At 46.1% G+C, this 9,224-nt stretch overlaps 1 non-coding gene across 1 annotated transcript; it reads right to left on the bottom strand.

Moving 5' to 3' along the window:
• Positions 1 to 6,235: 6,235 nt before the first annotated feature.
• trnae-uuc lies at positions 6,236 to 6,307 on the bottom strand. The gene has a single exon. It is a non-coding gene; the product is annotated as a tRNA-Glu (tRNA).
• Between the last annotated feature and the right edge of the window lie 2,917 nt (positions 6,308 to 9,224).

Raw genomic sequence — 9,224 nt, 5'->3', positions numbered from 1 at the left:
GGCGCGCGTCCCTCCAGAGAACAACGTGTGCTCCCGCGGGGCTAAGCAGCCTTCACTCCAACAGCACGGTGTAAATGAAGTCACGCCCTCCGCCTTTCAACGTTCGCACAGCGACGTCAAACGCGCAGCTCACCGCGTCATCAGCTGTCACACGCTTCGCCTTCAGCTCAAGTCTCGCCCGGGGTCACACAGAAAACATTCCCGCGACGCATGACGGCGGTTGAGGGACGGACTGCTGACAGCTGTACAAAACATGACGCATCATTAACGCACGTTCATCCACGAACGTTACGTAGAGTGGCTAAACATGCTCGCCGTTTTTCAGATGGATGGACAGGGTTTATGCAAATGGTACAAGTTACAGTTTGCAACCCGAACCCCTCCATTCAGAGGAGTTATATAAACGGTCCCGTCATCATCATCAGACTGATTCTCTTCCCTAAATGCAGAAATCCAAGTGTTTTCTGATAAAAGTAATCTACAGAGTTCCCCAAGGGAGAGAAAACACGAGGGTTTTTTTACTCACGGATCGGAGGGGTGAGACCGTTCTTGGATCTGTTGTTTAACATCCAGAGAACGCATACCGATCATCCTAAAACACAGAGACGAGAGTTTTTTGTTTTACCTGGATGATCTGCGGATCCTGTCACTTCAGACAGGAGGCGCTGATGCAGGATCAGGTGTTGACATCACACCTGTTAATCTGGGCTTCGCCATAAGTGGAAGGAAGCTCGATTTTCCCGGCCCTGACATTTGTTTTTCTGGAGTGGAATTAAATTCAACCACCATGAAAACTCGTTTATCACATGAGACGCCTCTAGAGGTGTTTTTGCACGTCTGCATGTGGATCCAGTAAAACAAACGACACATGATCATTGTCTTTTCCTCTGTGGAAGCAGACCTCCGACTCTGGGGAAACACCTTGTTTTTCTATCAGAGGGAGTCCCCCTCAGCAGACCCACGTCATGGGTCAGTCTTCACAGACACGTTGCTGTCAGGCTGGGGGGGGGACATACCTATCTCAAGCAGTAGGGGCGCTGTGGCCCCACTACACATCAGCCCACATCAATGTTTTGGAGTGTCGCACAGTACTGAATGTGATTCAACACCTTGCTCCTGTGCTACAGAATCAACACGTGTTGATTCACACAGACATCATGATGACTGCTGCGTACATAACCATCAGGGTATGCGTTCAGCCAGATGTTACACATTGTGCGAAAGCTACTGAGTTGGGTTCATCAAACCTGCTTTTATTAGAGCGGTTTACATATCCGGTGTTCTGATGTGACGTCCAAGGGCGGCCCACGTTACGTGGACCGGATCCTCCATCCGGATCTGATGTTTCCAGACGCAGCAGAAGTTGGCAAAGCAGCTGTGGACCTGTTTGCGATGCGAGAAGAACGCTCAATGTCAACTACGGTTTTCCCTGAGCCCGCGAGACGATCCATCGCTGGGGGGGGACGCATTTGCTCACAGTCGGTGGCCCAAAACGCTTTTTACGCGTTTCTTTTCCCCCACCTCCTCTGTTTTTTACGGTCCATGAACCGAGTTCAAGAGGAGGGATTGACAGCTCTCCTGGTGGCTCCCGGCGTGTGAACGCACCATGGTTCCCAGGCCTGCAACGTCTGTTGTTGGGTCGCCGTGGAACTGTCATGGAGGAAGGATGCTCTCCTTCAGGCAGGAGGAGCGACCAAGAGTTACCCAGAAATAGGTCAACACCGGTGGGTCTGACCGCTGAGCGGTCCCACTTAGAGGATGGGTCTCCCTCAGGAGATAGTGTGCACAATTCAAGATTCACGTGCTGCATCTACCACAGTTCTGTACACATCAAGGGGACGGCTTTTCAGCGCTGGTGCACAGAGAAGTTTTAGAGACCACTTCATGCCTTTTAGGCGGCGTGTTGTTTTTCTACAACAGCTGATGGATAGGGAGTTGGCTTTCAGTACGCTTTAACGTACGATTGCAGCCATCTCTTCCTGCCACAAAGGGTTTGGAGACAGAACAGCTTTTATCACCCGCTGATGAAGCGGTTTCTAAAAGGTGTACAGAGATGTAGGCCTGTTTTCACGCCCACTTGTTCCACAGTGGGTTTAACGCTGGTCCTGCGAGCCCTGATCAAAGCTTCAATTGAGCCTCTGGATCAGGTTTCATTTAAATTCTTGTCTCTTTTAACAGCCCTGTTGCTGGTTTTAACACCCGCTAAGAGGATAAGTAATTATCTGCCCTCTCTGTTGCTTCGTCATGCCTTAGAATTAGGCTGACGGGCAGCTCAGCTGATTTAAGACCAACCCAGCTTTTATGCCTAAAACATCACGAGCTCTTTTAAATCAAGAGTGATATCGTTGGAGGGGTCTTTTTCCCCCCCACAGATCAGAAGAGGAAGCATCTGTTCATCTTCTCTGCCCGGTGCAGGCGTTGACGTGTTACGTAACGCGCACAGCTGCAATGCGTTCAAATTCAACAATTGTTTGTGCATTATAGAGATGCTTCTGCAGGTCGCCGTTATCCATCCAGCGCTTGTCACACTGGCGGTGTGAGGCCTTTTTTTCTGAAGCCTACAGAGCATCAGATTTAGGGCCTCCTGTCAACCTCTAAGCACATTCGACCAGGGGTATCGCATCTTCGACTGCTCTGCATAATGGTATGTCAATGCAGGACATTTGCACTGCGGCTGCATAGTCAACACCCTGCTCATTTATTCGCTTTTACCTACGTGATGTAACGGCTCGTTCCATGACACATTCTGTCCTTAGTGCTCTAACAGAATGAATATTATTGTTCTCATGGAACTCTGTTTAAGCTCACTTCTGTCTGCATGCATTACAGTGTGAGATGTTGTTATCAGTCACAGTTGTGTCTGTGTTTCTGGTTCTATTGTCACTAATCAGTTCATGATTATTGTTACCAATCAGTTCATTTGATTATTTATCAATTCATGGACATTAATCTGTTTATACTGTTCAGCCATGAACCAGTTGGTTCATGCCCCCCTCCCCCCCTCTTTTCAACTTCCTCTTCCCGTTGAAAGTTTTTCCGGGGTATTCATGCTTGTCAGAACGCATAGTTACACAACATGCGTCTGTGCATGGCACATAATTACGCGATGCGTAGTTATGCACACGGGGAGCTGAGTGACAAGACGTTTTTTGGGCAAGCTTCCGCTTCTTACTGTGTTCGAATGGACCCAGTGAGGCGAGGACCACATCCGCTTCGCCCTTAAACCATCAGCGACAGCCTTAAAGGGCGAAGCCTATATGAAATAGAACGTTGGTTACGTACTGTAACCCCAGATTCTATGAATATAGGCGTAGCCCTTTAAGCGTCGGGCCTCACTGGCTCCTAAATGGCTGAAGAAAAAGCTATTTTGGGAGCCGATTTCCCGCTCTTAACGTAATTTATACGGATCGGGTGGGCCCACACAGCAGGTGGGCGTGGACTAATTTTTTTCAGTGCTTATGCTCTGCATAACGGGATAAACCATCAGCGACAGCCTTAAAGGGCTACGCCTATATTCATAGAATCTGGGGTTACAGTACGTAACCAACGTTTTGTTGTGTGTTTCCTTAACTGATGAAGCCTTCCGGATCGAAGGCGAACCGTTTCAGCACAAAAAAAGAAACTGTCCAGATGACCTGACTGAAAAATGTTGGATTGTATACCTGGATTATTGAGCATGGACTTTGTTGTTTCCCAACATTCTTTCAGTTCTTTGTCTAAACTAGTTCAAACTGATGTCTTCATTTCCTGGAAGTCCTTTTGTAGATGAACATATATCTGTGATATATTATCCATAAATTAAACGGATTCTTTCATTTTTCTGGACTGAGTTCTATCGTACATTGAACGATTAAATGTGACGTGAGACGTTAATTTTCTTTGACCCATCAAATGAATGCGGTCATTTATTAACAGAATCAAAGTTTAACATCAAACATTTACATTAATTTGGCAAATTGATTTCAACAACAACTTAATTAATTAGCTTTACAGTCAGAAACCATACGGCCATGGTATCTGGGTTAAGCTTTACAACAGACATTTCTGAAAATATCTGGATTATTACTGGCAGATAGAAGAGTTTTAAAGATGGGAAATTGAAGTTTAGATGGAGAGAGATGGGTCAGGGAATTTGTCTGTTATAACCAGAACAACACGCTCCTTTGGACCCAGCTTAACCCACGGTACACTTTGCAGTTGAAGATCGACTCTTTTACCTTTGCAGACGATAGTTCGGCCTCGGTGTAGAGTTCTCTTTCAACGCTTTCCAGCGTCTCCGTAAGGATAGCAGGGAACCGTTCGGAGTCGTGAGATCATCCCAGAACAGACTTCTTCATAGTTCCTCTGAACTTCTCTCGTTCAGGGACTTCTTGTTCGAGGTCCTCCCTGGAACGTTGTTCAGCTTAGTTGCCGTTGTTCTTCAGCATTCTGCATTCCAGCATTCTGCTGCTCTCGGAACTAACTCCCAGCATTCTCTGCATTCTCTGGATTCTCTATTCCAACATTATCTCTCCGCACTGGTTGGAACTAGGAAGTGTCGACATTTAAAGAGTTCTGTTTCCGGTTCATTTGGGAAGTCTTGATTGGCTGAAAGAGCCAACAAGGGGTGTGTTTTTGTGACGTAAGAGGTCACTAGAAGTCAGAAAAACAGAAAAATGTTTTGGAACAGACAGAAAATGTTTTTGAGACAGACAAGAGAAATGTTTAGGCGAGTTGGGAGGAAACAGGTGCCAGCTTCTCTATTTACGTCTGAGAGGATTTAAAAACATGACAGTTCGTTCCAACAAACTTGTTTGCGTTTGTCTCTGACCTTGGACCGACTTACAACTTGCTCATTTCAGACAGAAGATCAAGAAAATGAATAATTACTCTGTAACAGACATTAACTAGATTTCTACTTTGAATGAGGATTAAAAATCATTAATACTGTTTCACAGTTGATTTAAAATGAGTAGTTCACTTCAACATTTAAAATGGTTTGAACTAAACACACTTTGATTATCAAGACATTTGTAAAATAGTAATGATAATAAAAAGAGAGTGTTCTTTCAATTGATCAGTGCAGGACACACTTAGAAAGTCACTGGATGAACTTAATTTTGTGTTTCTGGACTCAAATCAATGAAATGACAGTTCTTGTCCCAGGAAGGCCCTCAGGGCCAGATTTGACCTGAGGCTTAGTTCACTACACTTTTATGGGGTTGTTTTATTATTTTCTTCTGCCGTTCTAGTTTACTGGTGATCTTGTCATCAGGTGGGACATACCATCAGCTCCCTGTAGTTCATGTCCCATCCACAACGAACTCAAATACATTCTCTGACTTAGTTCAATCTGTACTTGTTGATACCAAAAGACAAGTAGATCCAAAAGCCAAGCAGATACAAATAAAGGATAAAGGACAAGATATAGTTGTGATACATCGAGCAATACAGCACAGCAGATAAGAGCGTCTTTACATTTTCCCCTTTTTGGTCTCTGAAAGAGCCCATTACTCCTAACTACCCATCCCTGAATAGGTGTACCTCTGCATGTCCTGCAAAAACCCCTGAGGCAGCTTTTCATTTTAAGGAGGAAAGCAGGACATCACCTCACGCCTCTTTGACGGTGATCATTTCTGACCCAGACTCCACCTGTATAGGAAAAGAAACTTTCCCTCATCTTTCTTGGTAAACACATAATGCAGCATTTTAGAAAAACAGGCAACTTTAAAGCTGGTGGGAACAGTCAGCCTCTTCCAGTAGCAGTACGATGGCTAGTAAGGATATTTCCATGTCTCGTCCCTGGCTGTACATTTGGTAAGCAGGAGGGCGCTCACTGCCACCTTTCTCGATTGTAGAGGTGATGAATTTGACCACCAGTGAACAACAGCAGGGCACACAGCAACACCCACAGACCACCATGATCCCTAAAAATGTAGCCACAGACACTAACAGAGAGATTACTAATGTTTTCCATTTACCAAACATGTTTGAATACCATTCTTATAAGGGGTTCTCACTGCCTGAGTGTTCGTGCATGGTCTTACTCAGTCTTCTCAGTGCCTCCAGTGCTCTTGTCACCGATCCGTTCGGGGCAGTGTTGTTAGTGATGAAAGTACAACACTTTTCTCCTATCATAGCATAGGCTCCCCCCTTTTCGGCTAATACCATGTCCAGAGCCATGCAGTTTTGTATGGCCATCAGAGAGGCAGGTCCTAATTGCTCAGCCAGACCCTCTACAGCATCCCTCTTTTGGTTCCCATACCGGGAGTCGAACCCGGGCCGCCTGGGTGAAAACCAGGAATCCTAACCGCTGGACCATATGGCAATATAAAATACTGTAGCAATATGGGGTGTAAATATGTTTTGATGATCAGCTATGAGTTAAGCTCATAAAATATGCATGTATTGTGAAAATAACCTCATTGTTTGGGCACCACCTCTCTCTTGGAGAAGAAAATCATTCTCTATTTACCCCAAAATAATGTAAACTGAACGTGAATTATTTTCCCGTGTTTAAAGAGCATCAAATCAATTAATACACACAGATATGCCAAAATAATCACAAGTTCAGTTGAATTTTATGTACTTTATTATAAAAATAATAATCTATGACATATATGGTGAAATTATGCATGACAAAATTTAACCGAATATGAAATGGCTCTAACTGACGCGTAAAATTAGTGAAACTTAAAAGGCAGACTTAGGACTGGTTTCAGTTTGTACAGTGGTTAAAATTGTATCCAAGGGGCCATTTACATGGCGCATATTTTGAGTGCATCCACAGCTGTCTCTCTGCGGTTCTGCTGTTCATTTATACAACACCAGTGGCTTCCCTCTTTGAATCTGGAGGTTTCTGAACTCACCTTCCAGAGTGGAGGTTTTTGGCTGACCGCCCGCTGATAATATAAGCATCTCCCGCTGAGGCTTTGTGTTAAACCACATGCACACACGTACGCACGGACAGACAGACGGCATTTCTAGCAACATGGCGGCAGACAAACTGCTTTCTGAACTACGACTGATGGAATATAGTTTTAATCTCGTAGTTAATCTACATCAGAATGTAGCTGCTGTGACCGACATCAGTGTTGGAAGAGACACAGTCGGATCCAGTTCTTATATTGATGTTTATTGAATGAACCTGTCAAGGGAGGCGGATATTTCACACATCGCACTACACTATAACATACTTAAATGTGCTAAATAATAAGCTTAATAATAATAAACATTATTTATGTTAGTGTGAGATATATATAATGAAGGTATCTGAGCTAAATGAAGTTATCTGGATATTATGTAGTTCAAATTACATGATTTTTTTTTTTTTGATGGCCTCCCATCTCCCCTTACAGCCATCCTCTCCACACCGTTATTATGAAATGTTTATTCTAGTGACTATCTAGTGTAGTTTTTTTTTTTAAATAGGATAGAAAGAGAGAAAAGACAAAGTAAGACTCCAAAATATAAGAAATATACACAAAGAGAGCACACGGCAAAACACCCGGCCACTGTCTTTTCACCTGCAAAGAACATGACAAAACACAGCAACAAAATACATATGTATAAAGAACTTAAAATATTCATGGCTTTTCAGTAAGTTTCCATAAATATATATGCCCATACCTACGCCTATATACATACATACATACATACACATGAATATACATTCATATACATATCTATATATCTACATATAAAGCCTACATAAGCATCCCTGCTTCTATTTGTGTGTGGTTGTGAGCATGCATAAGTGTATAAGGCTTCTCTAATAGAAAATTTAATAGTAACTGTGAAGCAGCAGAGACCCGACCCCCAAGACCAGAGGCAGACGAAAAAAGGGGGGATCAGAGCCCAAGACCCCAGGAGGGACCCCGACCGCAGAGCCCCCAGGGCCACCCACACAGGATGAACCACTCGCCCACCCCCCAGATCGGACCACAGGGGAGAGCCGGAAGAACCCTACCAGCGACCACATACAGTGACCCCCCGGGGCCAACAGCGACAAACTCATAGGCCCCCGCCGGAACCCGCCGCACCGATGCAGGTCCAGGCCAGGGCACGGAGGCCCGGGCACCGAGGACCCACACCACCCAGGCCAAGGCCTGACAGGGCCAGAGGACCTGAGCCCCACCAGGCAGACACCAGGCCGAGCCGACACACGCCCAAGCGCCCAGCCCCCGACTCCAAGGGCCCCAAGTGTGCCGGCAGGCAAGGGCACACCCCACCAGGGGGCCATGTGATAGGGGCACAATGCCAAGCACCCGCAGTTGTATCAAAGAGGGGGCAGTCCGAGCCTCGGCCTAACAAATACCCATTCATACAGAGACACAATCACACAGTCCCAGCCTCATTCTCACCCTCACTCACTCAAAGACATACAATAACGATACATTTCATTATTATTCCCGATACACACTCTATACCCCCCAGGTCCAAGACATGTACCCGCCCTCTACAGGGGGCAGCCCATGCCCAAACCCAGGAGGTAAACCCATTCATTCTCGAGCGGAGAAGAGCCAATATCCCAAACCCGGCCCAGGCCACGCCCAGCCGACAGGACACCCCCCACCATGAAGAGGACACGCCACCGACCACCCCCACACACCGCCAACAACCAAGCATGCGCCCCCAGCCGACCGACCGCCAGGCCCCGGCAGCCACCCCCCAGCCTGCGGGCCAACCATGGCACCCAAGAGCTAAGCTCAGGGGGTCCAAACAACCCCAGGGAGAGCACAGCGCCAGCACCGCCCACGGCAATCCCCCAGACCCCGAACCCCCACATAGTCCTGGTCAACACCCAACGGCCTGCCCTTCTCTCGGACCCCACCCCCGGAATGTCAGTTAGGGAACTGAGGGGAGGAAAAAAATAAATAAATAAGACCTCGACACATACACCCCCGTCCCTAGATGTGCTGTTGATGTCTGTTGTTGTATAGTGCCATTAAAAAGGAAAGAAGAAGGAGCAAAGGCTGGCATGATGCCAGTTTCCCCTCCACCCCAACTCTATCCAACCCCTAGTGTCTAAATGCAACCGTTGTAAGTGAGCACAGGCACAGGGGTTGAGAGTAAGGTCATCCCACCACCCACATAGCCATGTGCCCACCTCAAGTTCCTATATGTGAATGTCATGAGGATGTTATGAATGAATGTCTAAGGTGTACAATAAAATTGAGTCCCAGGTGGCTATGGGCAACAGAGATGTAAAATTGTTGCAGCACACCCGAGCCCAAACAACCCTA

Source organism: Nematolebias whitei, chromosome 4 (assembly GCF_014905685.2).
Source record: "Nematolebias whitei isolate Nwh7 chromosome 4, NemWhi1, whole genome shotgun sequence".
Taxonomy (NCBI): Eukaryota; Metazoa; Chordata; class Actinopteri; order Cyprinodontiformes; family Rivulidae; genus Nematolebias; species Nematolebias whitei.
This window is presented reverse-complemented; position numbering and strand designations above follow the sequence as displayed.